Source organism: Ceratotherium simum, chromosome 18 (assembly GCF_057802395.1).
Source record: "Ceratotherium simum simum isolate JZ-2026a chromosome 18, ASM5780239v1, whole genome shotgun sequence".
In the NCBI taxonomy this organism is placed as follows: Eukaryota; Metazoa; Chordata; class Mammalia; order Perissodactyla; family Rhinocerotidae; genus Ceratotherium; species Ceratotherium simum.
Genome location: NC_141917.1, coordinates 18,917,778 through 18,941,156, shown reverse-complemented (window position 1 = coordinate 18,941,156; position 23,379 = coordinate 18,917,778). Strand labels below are relative to the sequence as shown.

Sequence of the window (23,379 nt, the reverse complement as noted above, 5' to 3'; positions counted from 1 at the left end):
AAAGTTGGAACGATTTTAGCAACAAAATGAATAGCATAGTATTGGATTATAACAAAAAATACAAAATAAATATCCATGAGTTCATACTGATAATACATCAATTACTGAATGAGTGAATGAATGAATGAATGAATACACAAACAAGCAAACAAACAGATGGGGAGAATGGACAAATCGTTCTTGCAGAACAACTTCAAATAAATTTTGCAGATCTTTGCCCCTCAAGGAGGTGGAGCTGAACTACCTACCGCTGAAGTGTGGGCTGTGTCTAATGACTTACTTCCAAAGTCACAGTATGAAAAGGAAGAACAAAAGTCATGCTGGGGACATGTACCCTTAATATGAAGTGATGAGAAGGACACCACCTCTGTGGTCTTCCTCCAAAACCCAGTCTAATGACAAAAATTAGGACTTCCATCCTTCCTGGTCTAGGCACGAGAAAAAAAGCAGGGAAATTTCAATGGAGGGACATTTTATAAATGTCTGATCATTACTGTCCAAAACTCTCAAGGTCGTCAAAAACAAGGAAAATCTGAGAAGCTGTCACTGTCCAGAGGAGGCTGAGGAGATATGAAAACTAAATTCAGTGTGATGTCTGGAACTGAAAAAGGACATTAGGAGAAAAACTAATGAAATCAGAATAATGTATCAATGTTGGTTCATTCAAGTCTGTGTATCACAATGTATCAAAAGTTGTGACAAGGGCGGGCCCAGTGGCGCAAGCGGTTAAGTGCACGTGCTCCGCTGTGGCGCCAGGAGTTCACCAGTTCGGATCCCAGGCGCGCACTGAAGCACCGCTTGTCAAGCCATGCTGTGGCGGTGTCCCATATAAAGTAGAGGAAGATGGGCAAGGATGTTAGCCCAGGGCCAGTCTTCCTCAGTAAAAAGAGGAGAATCGGCAGATGTTAGCTCAGGGCCGATCTTCCTCACACACACACAAAAAAAGTTGTGACAAATGAACTATAATAACGTAACAAATGGTAACAATAAGAGAAATTGGGTGTGGAGTATAGAAGAACTCTGAACCATCTTTGCAGCTTTTAAGTAAATGGAAAATATTCCAAAATAAATATATATTAGAAAAAAAATATTTGACATTACAACTTCGTGTATGTTTGTCTCTCCAGCTCTGTTTGGCTCAATTTGGGAACTTACTCCATTTGGAACTCAACAGCACTTTGGAGTTTTAAAGGGTGCCAGGCTTTTTAAAGGTAGGTGATATTTAAATATCATTAAGATATAAACTTTTACTCTCTTAATAAATACCTCAAAATTCAAATTCTTTTTAAAACTTCTTTACTTTTAAAAATATTGATTTCATTAGAGATCGGAATATTCAAATATCTATATACTTACAGGTGGTTGACATAGATATGACAAAACCATGAAACTTAAGCAACCATTTCTGTTAGAAGGGATTCTACATTTTTAAGCTTCTTTATTGTATTTTTTCACATGGTTTCAGTTTACATGCAGAGTTGAGAAGACCTAGTGGCTATGTGCCTGCTGAAGATAGAAATTGATTTTCCTCTTTTATATTCTTTTTTTGTGACACTGCCTACTCCCTCATAATTAGTGGATACTACTTTTGTTAAATTGGATATGTCTCATCTCAAAGGCAAACCTCAGATGAAGCTCTGACACAGGAAACAAAAAGACAATGTCACAAATTTTCTTATCTTTATTAGTATTAATATGGCAGAATCTAGTTCAATTGTTTCTTGGGCAGGCGATTGTAGGCTGCTGTTCCTTTGCTGATGGCAGGAATCTAAACTCTGAGATTTAGACACTTACAGTTAACCTTCTGGAGACAATAATTAAAGCACTGCCTTGGCGCTCCCTGCTTGGTAATTGTGGCGTCTATTCTCAGGCTGCAGTCAAAACAAGCTTTATATTTTCAGTTTTCAATCAGTGATCAATTAAGATTAACCATTTATATAATAGCTCAGAAAGAAAGGTTAAAGAGATAAGGCAAACGTAATTAAACTGATCTGGTTTTATAGATCTTACTGTGATATTCATTCAAACTTTCTCTGCGTACTCATATTTAATTAGTAGAAAAATTAAATCTTTTCTTTTTGTTTTTAACTTTCCTTTTATGAGATACATTTATTCAAAAAGTGTTACACATCAATCTAGTTTTGTAACATTATCAATTAACTTCAAGTGTCAGATTTGAACAAAATCTACACAAATTTTAGATATAATTTTTCAAGATGAAAAGTTTGAAATGAATTTAACCAATTTATATCTCAAATGCTACTGATTCCTAATCTCTGTCATCCATTTTATCCTTCAACTTGCTCTCATCAATATTCAACATTTCCATATATATAGTATCTTGTACTATATATAGTTTTTGCATTTTTATAGAAAGTTTGATTAATTTTTAAATCTCTATCTTGAATACTTTTGGAACGGGGTTTCATTCCAGATCTTTCATTCCAGATCAGATTGATAGCGTAAGAGAGGTTAATACTGCAAATTTAATTCTTGTAACTGGCAACTTGTCCCTGTTACAAAACCATGATTTCATCAACCTAAATATTATCTGTGATATAAGTATGAGTAATAAAAAATTAGTACCAAAATTAATACCATTCTAATTATTAATGCAGGACTCTGTGTCTTTTTCTTTAAAGCTTGATGAAGCATTAAACATCCAAAGATCCAAATAAAAGAGAAGCACACTCTTCTCAAACGTCCTTTGGGTCTCTCTGTGCTATAATCAAAGATAATAAGAAATATATAGGAGTTTGATAATCATTTTACATAAGAATAATTTAAAGATAATAACTTGAGAAAGGATAAATTTAAGGAAATTAGAATGTTTATTTCTTTTCAATCAGGAGAGAGTTCAAATTAATGCAGAAGACATTTGAAGAGAATTGTTTTCCTTTTAATGTGAGGGTTTTCATAAACTTCACATATGAAAAGAGACCTGAAAGTAATCACAGTGGAATGATATAATAAAATAGGGAGTAATATCCAAAAATATGGAAGATAGAAGACTCAAGCCAAATAAACTAGTATTAAAATATTTATCTTTCATTAATTTAATTTTGAGTAGAGTAATGCTCTGGGACCTGTTTACAATCTCACCACCTCCTTTTGTAAATTCTTTTTTGAACAATCAAAGAAAGGTCAATCTATTTCTCCTTTAAAATTTTACAAAATGTACAATTTGTTCTATACACTTATCACTTATATCCATGATTGCCTAACAGTTAGATTAATTTATTATAAACAAACAACAATGAAAAAGAAATTCCTTTTCATATGATCAGACAACACTCTGGTAATATATAGAACGCTTTTCTGTTCCAATATGAAAGATGCTATGGCTGCAGAGAAGAAGTGGGCTGGGATTTCTTCTGCATGTTATGGTTGAAAGGGAAGGAGAAATGCAGAAAAGAGACATTTGAGCTAGACTTTAAAGAGAAGTGGATACAAATATGTAAAGAAGAGAGTGTAGATGTATAAAAGACATGAAGATATGTAATATTATTTTATGTTTGGTGAATTTTAAACCATTTGGGGAGTTAGAAAATGCGATGTATATCAAATATGAGGATAGTTGGTAGATAAATCTATAAGAGTAGGCCCACATGATGAAGAACCTTGAATGAAATGGAAAAACATATCTGGGCTGTGGGATTTATGTTTTATGTGATGTGAAGCCATATTTGTTGTTGCTGCTTATGAATGTAGATAAATAACCTGATCAGAGCATGTGTGTGTGTGTGTGTGTGTGTGTTTGAGAAAATGATTGCTGGCAATATCAGGGGATTATATTTTTATATATAGTTGTCTAATCTTTTAGAAGCATCGATTTCATCTTATTTGTGTCTATCCCTTGTAATTTCTTAGACAATGACTTGTATGTAATCAATATTCAAAAGACATTTATTTATTTAGAGATATATTTAAATAGTTTAGGGTTTTAACTAAATCAAATCCTTCAGGATTCCTTTAATATTTCATTTCATGAGGACGAGGAGGCAAAGTGCGGTTGCAAAAGGAAAGTTCTGGAAGTGAACACAGAGGCTGACACAGAGGTAAACAAATCTAGGATCTGTCTTAAAGTCTTTAGGGCATTGGTATGAATAGCAGCTCCTGACACTCAGGGAACACGGCCTCTCAGCAGTGATGAGGTAAAACAGAAATTGATGGAAACACAGAGAGAGCAACAGATCTGCTCAGCCAGGAGTGGATTTGAGCATTTCTGGTTTTAGTGCTCACGGCACCCTGCTGAGTTGACAATAGGGTTCAAAAAAATGAACTGTAGAGCCATCTGTTTAAAAAAGAAATGTACTTTGTAACGCATTATTAGAAATCATTTTGTAAATTTTGTTAGTGTAGTTTTCCCTTGATGGGTTATTGTTTGGGTTGCAATTAGCACATCTGAAGAAAATAAATGCTGGGATATTTCTAATTTTTGGTGATTGTCAAAGGCTAGTCATATGAGACATGCCTGTTAGGATTGCACAATGGACTTGTCATTGGGAATTATGATTCATCATCTACACAGAATAATAAGCACAGAAAAGAAAGGAAAATACAGAGGGAGTTGACTATTTCAACTTAGACTCTGCTAGGCTTTTTATTCAGAAGAAAGAATTGTTCCAATTTCTCATGATTGCTGCAAGCTTCCAGGATAATTAAAACAGGTTTACTACAAGTGATATCAGTGGAAGGAAAACAAAATCTAAAAAAGATACCCCAATCTTCCATGAATTTGCCTGTGTGTAATTTTCTCTTTCTTTGCTCGCTATTTAGTTTAAAGAGCCATAGGCCACAAGATGCTCTTAAAATCTCACACACTCAAACTCAAAGGTCACTTATATGTGGCTTTATTCCATGGCACATATTTTTAGTTAATTTTAAAGGTCACTTTCCTTCTGTGAACCTAAAGATGGTATTCCTTAAATAAAGAAGAGGGATATAAATAAACGGGAGATATTTTTTTCTAGCTTTAAAGTAATCCTGCGTGTATGTCATGTTTCTCCGATGGTTTGTGGCAGATCATAATCCAGGTGATTCTGCTGTCATTCAAGTTAGCTTAAAATTTCTTCAGTACATAAGCAAGTGAAAATGCACATGGCTTTTGTTCTAATAAAAACAATCCTGCAGGAGAGATGAAGAGAATGCTCGATTATGGTCTACGGGACAACAATCCATAATTTACTTTGCAGATGTCTGTGTAATTTAAGCAGCAGGCGGAACAACCACATAGTTGTAGATGCTCCAGGGAAAGGATACCAAGAGGCTCATAAATCATACTAAGGATTAAAAGCAATGAGCATTCATCTTCTTAACCTCGTAAAGGCAATATTGGAAAGCCAAGGATTAGAACATGCAGAGCATGGAATCTCTGTGCAGGGATAAAAAGTGTCAGAGTTTTGAAGGCTTCTCAGTTAGCATTGACCTGCCATTTGCAAGTCAGTAGAACATAATTTTGAAGTTGATTAAAAAAAGGCCCCTTCCGCATCAAAATAAATTGTGTAAGTAATAAGGTATATTTCTAGAGTATATTAAAAGTGGAGTCAAGTTATATGGAAATGTTAATCGTTTTTTAGATTGAAACATGTTTCTTCTTGGACAGTATATGGAAAATAACCTTAAAATATCCAATACAAAAAGACCTTCTTGTTTAGCTAAACATTTTTAAATAGTGAAATGTCATGAGAAAATTCTAACTTCAGATGGTGAAGTGAAGGAGATACAGACAGCTGGGTCTCTCCTATAACATTTAGTAAACAAATGGCCTGTTACTAATTGTTTATATTTGAAAAATTATTCCAGACAAAGGCCATTGGATGCAAATGAGTAAATCATACACAGTGAGAGGTTTCATTTTTTGTTGAAAATAGAAACTTCGATCAAATTTTAAAGCTTTTGAAAAATACTAATCTGTTAATTATCTCAGTATTCTTTTAAATCAGGTTCATGATATAACTGACCTTCGCAATTTTATAAAAACATCATGATAGAGCAGAGAATAATAAAATCACTTATTCAAGGATAATTATGAGCCTATTAAGGAGAGACAAATAGATTCCAGTTTCTGATTCCCTAGTTTAATATCAAATATCCCTTGGCAATGATTATTTTAATATAGCCAATACTTAATTATCAATTTTAGTGAAGGGAGGTATAGTGTGGCTAATCCAGAGTGGCTGATAATTAAAAATATATATTTGTATTTGGCATTGAAACATATTTTGTGTTGACATTGAACATGATTTCTTCTGACATTTAGAAAGCCACAACTGTTCCATCTTTGAAAACAACTAGAGTAACATAGCAGATATTGGAATTTGAGCTACTTCCACACTGGATGTACCCTATTCTATGTACATGCCATGCTTGGGTCAAATAACCTATCTTTCTGTTTGGCAGGCAATACTATACTATTCTAACTTAGTTCAAATATCTTTATAGCTACCACTTTTCCTTCCTCCGGGAAGGTGATTAAGTACCATATGCTTTGATACAAGCTTGCATAATGATTTTAGAGCAAGACAGCTTTGTTGTATTGTGTATCATCGTATTTAGTTGTTCCTTTATCTGGTTGCTAACAACACTGTGGTACATTTACCAGCAATAATTCAAGAGAAGAAGGGCCCAGAACGCTGAGACTCAGCTAGGCTTCTTTGCCATTTAAACTAAGACTGGTACTATGATCAATATTTGGGGGCAACTTACTGTATACTTTTGGACTTAAGACAGACTGCATCACTTTTGACTTCATAATGACACTATTATTTAACCACAAAATCACGATTCCCAGTATCTTCTAAAAAACAATAAGCTACCACTAAAAAAATTGAATATTTGCCTCTCTGTCTACATATGTCAATTATTTTTTAAAATGATTGTTAAATTGGGAGAAAATATTTGAGAGACATGATATTATATGTTTAATATATTTTAATAGCATTTTAAAGTGTTCTTTTATATTTCAAGTGCTTCTGTAAAGTGGGTGACATAAAGACAAAAATAATTCACTTTTCCTCTTTATTTTTTCCCTTAATAATGTTCTCCCTAGTTTACATAAAGCATCCAATGCTTGGTGGGGGGGTAAATTATAGGTTCATGGGTTAATTTACTCAAAAATAGTTATTGAAAACAGTCTATATATTGCTTTGTGCCAAGAACCCTTCTCTGGGTAGTGGATAAATTCATGAAAAATATCATTAAAAATTACTAACCACATTGGTACTTACTTTCTAGTGAGGAGAATAAAAGCAAACAAATTATATAATATTTAAATTATAGATAAATCCATTTATAGAAAATGATAAATGCTATGCAGAAAATAAGCTGGGAAGAGTGATTGGAAGTTTCTGTGTTGCAAAGGAAAGGGGAAGTAGTATTTTGCAAATTTTAAAAACATGATTACAGCAACTAGAAGGATGTGCAACTATGACATACAACTATCTACCGGGGCTTTGGGGAAAAAAAGGAGGCAGGTTGGCAATGGATGTTAGCTCACTGCTGGTCTTCCTCAGCAAAAAGAGGAGGATTAGCATGGATGTTAGCTCAGGGCTGATCTTCCTCATACACACACACACACACACACACACACACGCAAAAAAAAACTTGATTAGAGAAGGTCTTCTCAATAAAATAATATTTGAGAAAACTTGCAGGAGATGCGGGAACAACCATGAAAGTATCTGAAGAAGAGGATTCCAAAGTAAACTACGAACTTAAAGTCTCCAAAGTGAGAGCCATTTGAGGTGCACAATCAAAAACCAGCAAGAAAAATAGTGTGGCGGGAGCTGAGAGAGTGGGGAAGGATTGTAGAAAGTGAGGTCTGATAGACAACAGGCCTTGTGGGGCAGTGTAAGGACCTTGCTTTGAGTGAGACTAGAAGGCATTGGATGGACCTGAGCAGAGCAGTACCAGGATGCATTTTATCTTTTAAAGGGACTTTTCTGGCTGAGATGTTGATGATGCACTATAAGGGCACAGGAGTACAATTAGAGAACCCTTTTTGAGGCAATTACAATAACCCAGGTATGTAATGACAATAGCTGGGAGTGGATACAGCAGACCAAATGTAGAGAAGTAGGAAGATTGAGACAAGATGATTTTGTGGCATATTATATGTGTGGTGTGAGAAAATGAGAGAGGTCCAGGGTGACTCCACGATATCTGGCCTGAGCAATTGGAGGATGGTTTTGCCATTAATTGAGCACATGAAGTCTGGAGCTTCATTTAGGTGTCGAAGAAGAAATGTTGGCTATGGCAGTTGGATATGTTCATGTGAAATTCAGGGGTAAGTTAACTCTAGTATACAAATTCTATGACATTTAACCTATATATATATATATTTTAACAAACACTTACAAAATACCTCCTATATGTCAGGTGCTGTTCTAAGCTTATTGTATGTAGTAGCTCATTTAATTTAATCCTCAAAACAACCTTATGAGACCGGCACTATTACTATTTCCTCATTTTGCAGATGAGGAAAATGAGGCTAAGTGGCTAAAGTAGTTTTCTAATATTGCACAGCTGGTAAGTGGCAGAACTGAAATTCAAACCCAGGCATTCTAGTGCTGGAGACCATGCTCTTAACCACTACTCTATTCTCACAATAAAATGGGTTTAAAAAACTTGATACAGGATTAGATCATTTATGGGGCAAGTTTAGAGAAGAACAGAGATCCAAGAACTAGTCTCTGGGGCACCGTAGTCAGAGAGATGAGGAAGAATAGAAACTGGGAAAGAGAAAGTGGTCAGTGCAAGAGGAGGAACAAGTACAGTGTTGGACGGAAATTAAGTGAAGGAGTTGGTTCAACGGGGTCAAGTGCTGCTGATGAATCAGAAAAGGTCAGGACTGAGAACAGACCATTCGAGTTCACAGTGTGGATTCCATTGTTTACATTGACAAGAGCAGTGTTGATGGATTGGTGAGCAAAGTTTTGATGAGAGAGCTATGGAGGTAAAATAAAGACAGAGTTAATTTTCAACAGCAAGGCAGAAGCTTGAAAGGAATCATTGAGAAAGAATGGATTTACTCAATACCTTTAGCTCCCATTCAGTACTAAGGATAGGTGTGGTGAATGAAATCATGAAGTTTCTCTTTGATATTTCAGTGAGGATGAAAACTTGGAGTGGTAAGATAGCACAAGTGGTGATTTCAACAACAATTAAGCCATGAGGCTTATTGTCCCTCATGATTGGGAAAATATGACATAATGGAAGTAAAAGAAATTTCCTTTCCTTATTGTTGGCTGGTTTTATGGGGAAACATGTAAGATGGACATGAGGGAGAGTAGGAATCAATTTATCTCAAGATATGAAAGATGATACATTGAGAAGTAGAGCTGAGTACAACAGAGGGCAAAGGAGTCCTTGATCAGTGCTTTTGGGTGCTGGAGAAGACAGCAAGGTGGCCACACCTAAAATCTGCAGCCTCAGGAGAATTATGGGGTTGGAGCAGCACTGTTAACAGAAGAAGGGCCTGGCTGAACTGAGAAGAATAGATGACATGTTCATTGGCCAAAAATACCAACAATATGTAACAAGTATATCCAAGGAAGCAACTGAACTCAACATATCTCAGAAGATGCCAGCCATCCCACAATGCAGGATCACCACAGTTCCAGGAAGCCCTCTTCCTCCCAACTCAACAAGGTCACATGAGCCCCTTTTATCTTAAATACAAGCCAAAGGAGGGATGTGCAAGATGGAATGATACCTAAAGATCCTGATATTCATCTTCACAAACTACTTTAAATTTTGGACCTAACAAAATTTTAAACTGGATTAAGCGTTGCTCATGAGAAAAGTCATATCAGTTCTGAAAACAAAGGCATAACATCTTCACTGTATATCTAAATCTTACTGAAAATATAGTCTGTGACATAGCAATCCATGCCATTATGAAAAGAATGCTTAGGACAAGTGACTTCTTATCATTTGGGGGCACTGGCTAAAACTAATCTTAAATAATATATAATATCTGAATGTTCCTTTAACAAATGTCCATTGTGAAAATATAGGTAGATGAAGTTTAAAAGATCTACTTTTTTTTTTTTTTGTGAGGAAGATCAGCCCTGAGCTAACATACGTGCTAATCCTACTCTTTTTGCTGAGGAAGACCGGCTCTGAGCTAACATCTATTGCCAATCCTCCTCCTTTTTTTTTCCCCCCAAAGCCCCAGTAGATAGTTGTATATCATAGTTGCACATCCTTCTAATTGCTGTATGTGGGACATGGCCTCAGCATGGCTGGAGAAGCGGTGCGTCGGTGCGCACCCGGGATCCGAACCCGGACTGCCAGTAGCGGAGCGCGCGCATAAAAGATCTACTTTTGATAATGCGGGTATAAGGGCTTTTAAAACTTAATTACTATATTTCCTATTAGTGGAACTACCTTACAAGAAGCCTCAAAGTAAATTTATATCTGATCTTTGGATATCACAAAGATATAGTTCTTGGAAAATCAGAGCAATAAGATCATAGGAAAGGCTATAATTTGTATTTATAATAAATCTGAGGGAACTGCCTATTTGGTTTATAATCAGGACACAGCATGACTTCTTCTAACCCTGTAAAAATCTCAATATTTAGCTATGGTGGTTGGGGTGGGAAGATGCCTGAAATGCTTTACTAATTTCCACTATTGTCATACCCCGGCTCCTGTAGATACTTTAGAGTACCCAAGTAGTTAAGTTGGGATCCAAACATTTCAGACAGTTCTAGAAGCCTGGCAGTGATGGACTGCAATTCATACTCTGTGGTCATTTCTTGATGATATCCCTTGTATATTTCTATGCAGCCCCTTTGGCAACACTGAGTTTCATCACTCTTGCTACCATTGTGAGTTTCTTGATGACTTTTTATCTTATCCCAAAACTACTCTCAGGATTTCTGCAGCTTCTCCTGATCTGACAGCCTTGCTTGGTACAGTTTTGATGGTGTAGCCATTTTTCCCTACTTCCTTATAAGAACACCCTTAGCAGGCACCAGTTTCTCACAAATCCTGTTACAGCCAAGCATGCAGCTAAAATATTGGGGGACATGCAGATTATTTAGATTTTGTCTTTAAACCATTTGGAATTTTTATGCTATTTTAAAGCAAATAGAGACATACTTGTGGTTCACGGTTCAAAATTCACCAAAAACATTTGTCATACACGTTTCAAATTATCAAGAAAAGATTATAACAAAGTGGCACAGGTTGAAATAAATCTACATTGTTTCACCACTTTTCCCAGAGCATGTAAACTCAGAGTCGAAAAACAAATTTTTATGTCATCAAGATTAGAACAAAATGGATCATTCACCATATGATTAACAAAGTAGTGTCTATTCCATTGGGCCTTTTGGGGTTGCCTGGATAATTTAGGTTCCAGTAGTTAAATGCCTTAGAGTGGCACCAAATTATAGAAGTTACAAGTATAGGTTTTCTGCTGGATTGTCTAGATTCGAATCCAGCACAGCCATTTATTAGTGGTATGAACTTGGGCAAATTATTTAACCTCTCCATGCCTCATTTCTTTTATCTATAATATAGAATATTATAGATTAAAAATAGTGTGCATCTCATAAGGTTGTTATAAGAGTTATGTGAGTTAATATTTGTATATACTATTTGTAAATACTTAAAACAGTGTCTGACCTGTAAAAAACCAATTTAAGTGTTTTTTAATAAATAGATTATGCTTTTCTTTGTTTTCCTCTGGAATTTGGAGGGAATGGACTGCTCTCCTTCTTCTATATTTCTTCAATACCAGAAATCCTTGGGTGCCTTTCCATTTCAAGCCAGCTAACTCCCATTGCTGACATTTAAGAGATTCATATTTAGTTTATATATTTTTTCCATAAATTCCACTGTATTTTTAGTTGTTGTTTTTTCTTAACTTTGTTTCTCTTGTATTTCCAAGCGTAGTTCTTATGTTGTTCTGCTTATTACTTCATCATTCGTTTAATGAAATGTCTTAAGATGAGCATGTATTTATGATATACATATGTGTGTGTATGTGTGTGTGTATGTGTGTCTGTGTCTCTCTCAACTTGTCAGACTCTATTCGTATATGCTACATAGCAAGACTTCCGTGCTATATGGAAGCTGCTACTTAAACTGTGGACAGACACAGCATCCTTGGAAATAATAAAGTATTTGTGAATAACACATATAGCCCCATAACTGTGTTAATTGAATTACTATCTACAAAAATATATCCTCTTTTTCTAGCTTTTAATAATTCTTTCCTACACATGAATAGCCTATTAACATAGTCAACGTACTGAGATTCTCAATGAATATTTTTAAGGAATGTTTCTATGAAGAGCAGTAGGCTCCTGTAAAGTTTTTGCTGCATATGATGAGACAGATGGAGAAATTCATTTTTTTAAGCATGATATGTATTCCGTCTTTCCATGTTGTTTGAAATTCATTCTTCCTCTTGCCCCTAAGGGATGCCCGTCATCTAAGCGCATGTTGGAAACTAGACGGAAAGCATATGTCCTGTGTGTCCCCTGGGTCTGACAGAGTGGTGAAATATAGGATAACTGCTTCTTCAGTTGTGCAAAAGGGAGTTTCCTTTTTGCAACCAGAATTCCTTCTATAGTGCAAGATGCTGTGTTGTGTCCTTCTGATGGTTTATTTATCATCGCATTTTATTTCATAACAATACAGGTCTTCTTAATGCTTGGGAATATTGAAACTTGGCATAAATGTCTCTGGGGTATACTTATGCCTTAAATTGAATTCTCCAACCTTGTGACAGATACTCCTTGTGGTTCCAGAGCAGCAATAGGTAATTCTAGGATAACTTTATTCTGACCTTATATATCTTACAAGGGTCTTCATGGTCCGCTCTTTGCTGTGCATCTTTATTTAGAGACACTCTCCACCCTGTACTCCATGCTAAACTGTATACACTACAAAACTGTCAGTTTCTCAGCTACAACCCTGCTCACTTATAGGGCTTTCACAAGCTCACACTTTGCTTGAAACTCCCCCCCTCTCCTGCCCACTTACACACACCCACACCTTCTCACTCTGGACCATCTCACTGCCCACGACTTGGATGTCACTCTGTTCTTTATGCCTTTCTTATCCTTAGTATCTGTGTCAGATTCCTTCTTCACATTGTTTTATTTGCTGTTTATTGGTCTGCATCTGATATTAAACTGCAGGTTTCAAGGTCCCCTAGCCTCATCTCAGGTCCTGTCTCCACTCTGCCCAATGGCTCATTCTCAGCCCAGCGTATTCCTGTCACACTGGCCTTCTTTCAATTACTCAACCTTTCCTCCCAGCTCTGGGTATCCATATACTTTTCCATCTTTTGTGAAATGACTTTATCCCCTTCTATCCATATTACTGTGCAAAATTTTACCCAACTTCCAGATCACCTCAATGGACACTTATTCAGGGAAAAATTGAATTACAACAAAGGATTAATCTAGTGATTTAGGTAAAGTGAGCCTAAATCATAAGCAACAATTACATTGTATTAGATGTGCAGCTTATAACTTGGGTTTAGAGGTATGGTCATTAGTGAGTTAGGGACTCAGAAGATTTAGGTATGATTCAAAAGTATTTTAAACGTGCCATAGGACTTTAAGTGGGGTGCAAAAAATTCAATCTTATAAAATTAGTCATTGCATCACTGCAAGGCAATGAAATGATGGAAGATTGGAGTAATTGCCAGTCACATTATACCCAGAACAGTGTTAATGAAGGATGCAGTATCACGTTGATTCAATCCAATAAACTAGTACAATCTAAGGTTCAGTTAAAGATAAAGGAAGTCACTATGTTAAGCAGGAAGCTAATTTTTATGTAGAAATCCATGTTTAAAAATGTTAGAGTAGGAGGAGCAGGTACTATCTGGACTTCCTGGAATGAGACTTAGAACAGCATCAAAGGAGTGGCCTGTCAAAGGATTTTCTCCCTTGGGTACAGTAAAGAGACCGGGGGAGAGGGGACTCCTGGCTCCAGGACTATACCATCTTAGTCACAATTTGAGGATCAAGAATCCACCACAGCACCGTTAGCTTTAAGAACACGTGGCCTTCACTACAAGCGGGGTAGCAGGAAGCTGTAACTGGAGAGCTGGCTGGGACCCATGCCCTCTTGCCAGATCTACACCCGTAAATTAAGTGATTCCTGCATCATTGTTCTTTATCTTCCTGCTTAACTTTGTTCCCAGCTGAATTCAGATATCTTAGAGCACATATCATTGGCAGAAAATAAGTCACTTAAAGGTCTGGCTTAAGAACTTAAGAATCTGGAAAGTGAAGTTTTACTTTCTAGGATCTGCCAGACTTAAAGCAACACTAGAAAGAAGTTGGGCAACAGCTGCTCAGTGAACCAATACATCATCTTTACACATTGACACTTACCGTTAAAAAAATCTTTTTCAAATATTAAAAGTTGAACCGTTCAACATTGCTGTTTTTGTAGAGCAAAAATGAATGATATGGGCAATTTTTTATTATTCAAACTATATGCATATAAACAGCAACAGTTATGAAAAAAAAAGAAGCATTGGTCATTGGTAATGTTAATGACCATTGGATGGGGATGTTATTTATAAGTTCTGAACTTAAACTCTGAACATATGCAAGCTATTGCCCATAAGGAGAGAATATTCACAATGATCAAATGTTATTGTGTTTTGATTTCCTTCTTTTCACCCTGTTGGTGAAGGAGAGATTTCTGCCCTAGGGTTATAGCGAGGGCTGAATACACACCAGCTGCTGCTGCGCAGATGAGATTGACAACTGTTTATTAGTCACACAAACCCACAGGCCAAGGCAGGAGGACATTGCGCTGGACAGGGCCACTCAGGGATTGCACTTGGGAGGAATGAACAAGTAAGGGCTGTGGTAGGCAGGCTGCATGATAACAAGGGCATGAGATGATCTCTGGTTCCTGCAGGAGGATGTGATTGGCTTGTGTGAATCATCCTACAGGCTGTCAGGGAGCTGATATTTGCTCCTCAGGGATGATCAGGCTCTGTGCCTGCTCCCTGTGACTAGGAATGTTGTTTGACTAGGGGACCTTATCGGTAGGAAGATAATAGCGAGGAGAACTTGCCTTTAGGACATTTAAAGCCCTCCAGGTTTTCCCCAAATGCCAAGGCACACATAATATCAGGCCTTAATTGTAGGCCCTATATCACATATGGTGATAGGTTTGCACATTATATAATATGAATGTAATGGAATGGTATTTTTTAAATAGGAAGTGAATTTATCATTATCAACAAAGTAATTTTCAAATTTTTCTTATAGGAAATCTTTTACACTGCTCCAAGTTTTAAATTTAAATTTAAATTGACTAATATTAAATGAAATTGAAAATTCAGTTCCTCAGTTGCACTAGCCACATTTCACCTGCTCAAGAGCTACATAGATGCAGTTAATGACTACTATATAGATTACTGTTTTAGATGAGGAAATGAACACTCAAAAAGTTAAGTACTCAGACTAGAGAAAGCAGAGATTATAACTTCTCTGGTTCCAATCTTGCTGAAACTATCAGATATTTGTATTTCTTGTTTTGAATTGTATGGGTAGCTGAACTAGAGGTGTGGAAATAGCTCCTCACAAGAGAAGATATTGAAGGAAACACGTAAATATATGGAGGTCCAAATTAAAATTATGAAAAAATTTATTTAAACGAATGAATAATTGAATCTTCTCTACCTAATTTGAAAATTTTATTCTAGTTTCAGTGATAATGATATCTTTGAAATAATGTGTGCTCCCTGAACCTTAAGCCTATTCTCAGTGCCAAGTATAGTGTCTAGCATGTATATATTCATGTATGCATGAATGAAATTTATTATGTGCATTCATCCATTGGTTCATTCATTTATCTGACAATTTTCCCTGATGTATTCCAAGTACCGATTTGATTGCCTCCAGGTACTGTTGAACAAACCTGATATTTTTCTGCTCTTCTGGAGTTTACATTGTGATTGAGAGTGACAGAAAATCAACAAATGAATTATGTATGTGTAAGAAATGATTAGAGATTAACAAAGTACAATAAAGTCAAACAAGCAAGATGATGTATTAGGGAGGCACTGGGAGTTCACTTCTGATTGGTGGTCAGAGAAACTGTCTCTGAGGTCAAATATTTAAGCCAAGATATGAATGATCAGGAGGAATTTGTGATATGACCACATGCAAGGAGAGGTTACTGGGCAGAAGCAGAGCTAGTGAAAAGGACCCAGGAGGAACAAGCTTAACATATTAAAGGGACAAAAGAGAATGCCATAATGACTGGAGAGGGTGAACAATGTGAGTGAGCGAGAGGATGAAGTCTAAGAGATCATCAGGAGCCAAATATTGTAGGTCTCGTTGGCCAGAGTGAGGAATTTGGATCTTCTGTGTGTGATCAGTGGTCCTAGGAGTGTATTAAGCAAGGGAATGGCATGATGGAAAAACACAAATTATTGGTAACTTCCAAGGAGAGCAGAGGAGGAGAAGCTGGTTTACAGTACAGGGGTGTGGGGATGATGACATCCTGGAAGAGTTAGACATTGAGACAGACCTGGAAGAATGAGCAATATTTTGACAAATTGAAGACAGGACTGCATAATACTAGAGGAACGAAAAATTGAAGAAGTTTTAGGAAATGGAAAATCATTTGGAATATGTGAATTGCATGCTTAGAGTGTGGTATTTGTCTAGAAAAAAGTTTGCAAAGGTAAATTGAGTGTCCTGTTATCTTCATTGGATGTCTCTTTATAGAGTACTTGCCCTGCTCTGTCTCTTTTGTACATCCCACACCCTGAATTCAGGAGGTTGAGGAAAATATTTTCTATGGACCTGCTATCTCTGCTTCTGCAAGAGCGTCTCTTGGTCACAGCTTCCAATAATCAGGAATGTTATCCGTTATAGGCTGAATTTTGTCCGCCCCCCCCCAAATTCATATTCTGACGTCCTAACCCCTATTACTTCAGAGGTGACTGGAGATAGGTCCTTAAAGAGGTAATTAAATTAGTGAGGTCAGTAGAGGGGGCCCTAATCCAATATGACTTGTGTTCTTATAAAAGGAGGGACTTTAGACACAGACAGAAACAGAGAGAAGATGATATGAAGGCACAGAGAGGAGACTGCCATCTACAAGAAAGGAGAGAGGCCTGGAACAGGTCCTTCCATCATGGCCTTCAGAAGAAGCCAACTATGCTGACACCGTGATCTGGGATCCTAACCTCCAGACCTGTGAGACTATGAATTTCTGTTGTTTAAGCCACCTGGTCTGTCATACGTTGCTATAGCAGCCCTAGCAGACGAATACACCATCCATGAAATGTTATGTCCTGACAACGGTTTGTCTACTTAAACGGGATCTGGGCAGTTTCATATGCAAGAGGAAGGAAGCTGGATTGACCAGAGCTGTGCTTTCACCTCTCTGGCCCACAACACCAATCCTTGACAAAGAGTTTACTGCTTCTCTACAAAACCGGAAAGTTGTGTAATCAAAGGCACCAGTAGTATGTCCTTCCTACATTTTTATAAAAAAACTCTTTACTCATAGAGGAAATAATGTTAATAATAGCTAGTAGTCATGTGAGTTTTATTAAAATGTTTGTATTTAGTAGAAAAAAGCTGGCCAGCTATACTCATCCCTACGTTTTTTAACAATTGTTGATTAAGGAAATTCCAAAGTTAAGAAATCTGCGGAGGACCATATTTTTCTCCTTTCCTCTGTGGGTTTTCTGTCTTTGTGGAATCTCCTCTCATGAACAGGAGATTTATTAAGACTTCATTCTCGATTATCCTGTTCTCTGACTTAAGTCCTACTAGGAGATGTCTTGTTAGGTAGGAATTTCTTGGTTTGATTAACCCATGACTATTCAGTGTAAGAAGAAGAGAGCAGTGCTGTATGGAATCTAGACAAAATGGATTGCTTTGAATCTAGGGCAGTGCAACTGGGATCAGCAGGGAAGGAGGGTTAGGCAACCATGTGAGAAAATAAATACTAACTTTATGTAACATACATGTTCCTTTCATTGCAGCCAAATTTGGCCTGAAATTAGTAGTGTAAGTTTTTCCTGTGAGTGATGAGCGTAACATCTCAACACTCTAAAAATATACACTCTCCATGGTTAAAATATTTTTCCAGGTATAATTAAAAAGAGAAAGCAAAAGCAATATACTTATCATTATTGTTCCAGTGATTAAGACTGTAGTAATTGTATTCAGTGATAATATAATTTAAAATCATAACTTTTGTATCTCAATAGGCAGTCTCAAAGAGTATCAAAGAATGATATGAAATTAAGATTTGACATAAATTTAAGCAAAAGTGTTTCACTGCACACAAGGCATTGTGCAGTAGTCTAAAAAGATTAAGTTATACTTGCAACTGTAAAATTGCAGCTTATGCAGCTCATGTTTTTAATAAAATAATGTCCAATTAAAATTTAAACTCAAAATTATTTTTGCAGCCATAGCTTCAATATACAGATTGCACCTAAAATTATGTCAATAGTAGAAAGGTCATTTTAATTCTAAGGTCATTGTATGGTGAAATATAAAGTTGTTATTAAATGGCCTTTCTTCTTAGGATTTGCTAGATAAGACTGCTGTTTTAATGGTACCTGGGATCTGTTTTAATCAAGTACGGTAAGACATGCAGACTTGGAAATGACTGTCGTGAAGGAATAAGTTTTTGCTCATAGTTCCCTAGAAACAGGAAGCATGGCACACCATGCAGGGCCACATGGGGAAGCACTAGGGCTGGTGGAGAGGTAGAAGGACCGAGGGGGAAACGTAGAGGAAGAGAACATTTATGGAAACCTTTGTGGTTTCGTCAAGAAGCAATAGGTGAGGCAGAGTAAGCAGGTTATGATTGGCTAGTTTGAACAATTTCAGTGGGCTTTGAGGCACAGGGGCTGTCCTTAGTTTTCTGATGCCTGGGCCCAGGTGGATAATGGTCCAGGGTGTGAGATCTCAACAGAGAAAGTGGTTAGAGAATGGGCTCTGATGGGTTGCCTTGCATATGAAATGTGCACTCTTAGAGTGTTATTTTCTATCTCTAAGAATTAGCTACACTCTGTGAGGGATGGTCCGTCCAGGGTCAACAAAGACCCAAGATATCAGAGCACCAGAATGTAGAAAATAAAAGGCATCGTTCATACAACTGTGTTCACTTGATTTCCTTTACAAAAATTGTGATTTTTAAATCTATATTTTTTATATAGTCACTATACAGGAAAAGTAAAAACATTGAAATAATAGTAAGGTAAATTGGCTCCAGTGGAATAAACATTTCTTTTATTTTGTGCTATATTAGCCATAAAAGGCCTTCTATTTACGATTCAAATGACTGTCACTTTTCCTGCATAATTTAAAATTAATGAAGGAAAAGCAGACAAAGAATATTACCAGATTTTGTTTGAAGACTTAGCTGTCACTTTCAGCACTTTCCTATATCAGGTGTGTCAAATTGTGTTAAATCGGAACACTACCTCAGTATGTTTCTTTGTTACAAAGTATTTTCCTCTGAGATACATCATTTGCATTTCTAGAATGTATTACATGATTTTTGCTTTTGCCATTAATACTTTACTGTGACGGATGTTGTATCAAAATAAATTATTGAAACCAATTGACATTTATATTATCAGACATGTCTGTTATATGAAATAAATATGATGGATTTATGTATCCAATCAAGTATATAATTTTGTCAAAAATTAAACTTTAATATCCAGGATTGCATGCTAATATCGAGCACTGTTCTCAGATGCTCACATACTGTCCTATGATAGTGTGAAGTGTTTGCTTGCATGTGTATACACATTAACACACGTGCTTGTGTTTGGTCTTGCTAGCCCTCTGGGAAGCAGTTTTTGCCTTCTTAAATGTTGTACCTGATTTTCAGCCATTGACCAAAGAAGAATAGACATTTCTTTACAGAATTTTTTTCTTCTCTGATGTAGATCATTTCTGCAACTCATAGACTCAGTGTTTGGCTTCTCTTTATGTTTTTGTTTTTTCTTTTGATGGTTCATTTAATGTATTTCCATGTATGTATTGCTTTCTGTATCTTCAAGTTTCATTTTCGTTCATCTGGCAGCAGAATTACAAGGATTTCTTTTATCCAATTCAGGACATCTCTGCTTTTTTTCTTCTATCATTCATTGTGAGTCTATGTGATTTATATTTTACACCTATTTTTCACCTTATTGTTTTGTTTTAATCGTTTTAATAGTTAATAGTTAATATTTTAATAGTTAATATCATTCCTTGTTTTTTTTTTTAATTTTTTCTTTATTGCAGTAACATTGGTTTATAACATTGTAAAAATCTATGCAGAAATAGAAGTATAATGACCTTGCTTTGTTTTTTTAATCAAAAATCTATGCATTTTTCTTGGCATGCATTTAATCTTAGTCTCATTCACGGTTTGTCCATAGACATGGCACTGACACCAAAGTTAGAAGATCCTTACAAACACCTGACCTCTCTGCATGTCAAGGTCTGGATGTGGAAATTGGAGATAATGACCACCTCACCTCATTGTATAACTGATGATGATATATACATTATAATTACCCATGGTCAGTGTGTCTGACTTGAAGTAAGGCTTTTCAAATGTACACAGAAGGGTACAAACTTTTAATTATAAGATGAATAAGGTCTGAGGATCTAATGTAAAACATTGTGACTATTGTTGATAGCACTGTATTATATAATTGAAATTTGCTAAGAAAGTAGGACTTAAATGTTCTCACCAAAAAAAGTAATAATAATAATAAGATAAATATGTGAGGTAATAGATATGTTTATTAACTAGAGGGGGGGAATCATTTCACAATGTATATGTACATCAAATCACCATGATGTACACATTAAATATCTTACAATTTTATGTGTCAATGATAGCTCAATTAAGCTAAAATTTAAAAAAATATCCAAAAGGAATTTTAAAAACGTTATTATTGGTCAAAATTATTAGTTACCCTTTCTCATCCTCTTGCCTCATCTGTGATTCAAAGCCTATTTCTACTTGTATTGATTTGGATTGACAAGATGAGATCTTTTTGTCTACACCATAAATCTGGAAAGCAAATAAAGTGATAATATTGGTCAGTGGGTGAGGGTTTTTATGTAAGGGGCCACAGTGTCCTGCAGACACTAGGGGAGGAGAGGAGAGGAGATGATTTTGGGGACTGTAAGTAAAGCTATATTTCAGGGAAGGGCAGGTTGACATGAAGCAGTAAGTAAGAAGAAGGAGATTACAGGAAGAAGCAGAAAGGCAGGTCTGGCTGGGGCAACCCACAGAAGAGGCAATGGTGAGGTCTGATGAGGAGAGGCTGAGGGCAGACATGGGGCAGCGGCTGTCTGAAGCTAGCAGTGAATGTATTCTACCTCCTGCACTGGTACTGCTGTCCTGCAGGTTGCTCTGTCCAAGTTCCCCAACCCAGTGCTGGAGACCAGCTGATACAGCCCAAGAAGTGCTTGAAGCTTATTGTCCCTCTGGGGCTATATATCCTTGTTGCCCTGGTATCTTCTTAGCAAAATGTTCCTTGACAAAAATATTACAAATATATGAGTAAATCAAAAAAATAGAAAGGTGGGTATTAGCTTCATTATTTGGCTATGATTAATTTCTCCCTCATAACAAAAGTGTCTTCCTCTATTTCCTGGAAAAGTGTAAAATGATTTCTTACGTGTTCTAAATGTTTCCTGAGTCCACGTGAATATATAAGTTGAGCTCAAATCTTACTTAGAGCTATATTTTAAACTTAAGGCTAAAGACATCAGGAAAGAAAATGGAAGATAAAACTGCAAAAATAGTGGCCTAAATTTAATTTAATAAAAATAATTTCTAGAGAAAATCTGGATGATTTAACTCTATGATGTAAAAGAAAAAAAGCAGAAGAACAGAAGAAGGAAGGGAGATTTTTTAAAAAGGGCTTACAGAGTATACAAAAATATTCTATAAATAATAAACTGTAAATAATCCTGGGCTGCCAAAGTGGAGTGCGCTAAACTTAACTACTATGCCACTGGGCCGGTCCCTGATAAATCCACTTTTAAGACTTGCCTGTGGAATAGCTCCCTTTCAAGAAAACAACTTGATAAGTTGATAAGATGTCAGGGAAGAAATGTTATTTTACCATAAATATATAGTTTGCAATATATAATTTTACTTTTAAAAAATTATAGATATGAATTTTTAGAAAAATGAAAAATTGCCAGAGAATAAAAAGAAGACAATAGATATCACTCATAGCCCAGTATCCAAAGATAACATTTGACATTTAGATTTGTAATTTTTTTGAGTTTTCTATGTATTCCTTCTAATTTTTATGTTTAGCAACACTACACTTCATCCTTTAGATAAATCATGGATCATACAGACAATTCCTTATTGTTAAACAAAGTTTGTTTCTGAATTTGGAGTTCCCAGCTTATATGACCCCTGACATCTTCTGCTATCACTCACTTATTCTCACTTTCCATACCCAAGTCTTATCGACCCTAAATAGGTCAAGTTCAATTCTGCCCAAGGGTGCCACATTGCTGTTCTCTCTGCAGGTAAATTTTCCAGCAGATATTCACAAAGCTCGTTCTTTCACTTTATCTGGATCTCTGCTCAGATGTCTCCTCATTACAGAGGTCTTTTATCACCATGCTGCTTTAGAGTAGCAAGTCCAGCAACTCTATTTCCTTAACATCACTTTGCTCATTTGCTTTGTATCATTTGTCTTGCATCATTAGAAAGTAATCTTCATGAAAGAAGAAACCGTGTCTGCTGCTCTATTCTCAATACCTACAACAGCTCCTGGCTTGGGGTGAATGTTCACTAAATAGCTATTGAAGCAATAAATGAATATGTTTGTGTTTATATTTTTTCCTTTCTTGTACAAACTTTGTTTCTCTAACTAGATTACGAGAAACTTGAGGCAGCAATAGTGTCTTACATTCTTTGTGCATCTCCTCCTGTACTTGGAAGAATGACTTGATAAGGCAAAATTTTTGACATAGCAGTGTTTCAAGCTGATTTTTTTTCAAAATTTTTCTTTACAAAGCCTGTATTTTCTTTTCTAACTACAATGATTAATTTAAAAAAACAAACAAACAAAAAACCCCTTTCTATCTTCAAAGGAAGAAAAAGAAGAGAAAGGGTGGTAGTTGGAAAAGAGAGATATCTGTAAGTGTCTTCCTGTAAACCTTCTGAAAGTCACTAGATAATTTTTTAAGAAAGTTGCATGAGGTACCAGCTAAGGAAATGAAGCATTAAATTGACAGAGGGTGTCCATCAGCAAAAGAACACTCTGGCTAGAGGGATGAATTGACTGCATTAGATTGGACATTTTATGATGGACATATATCAATGCATCATCTCCCAAGGTGAATGGTATTTGTTGGGAAAATG

At 36.1% G+C, this 23,379-nt stretch overlaps 1 protein-coding gene across 1 annotated transcript in view; it reads left to right on the top strand.

The window, feature by feature from the left end:
• Positions 1–23,379, top strand: part of LOC106800098 (cadherin-12-like) — a 741,579-nt gene that overhangs the window by 302,594 nt on the left and 415,606 nt on the right. Inside the window, exon 2 of the mRNA XM_014781523.2 lies at positions 1,128–1,211. The gene's annotated coding sequence lies outside the window, so the exon portion shown is untranslated. The remainder of the gene's footprint in view (positions 1–1,127; positions 1,212–23,379) is intronic.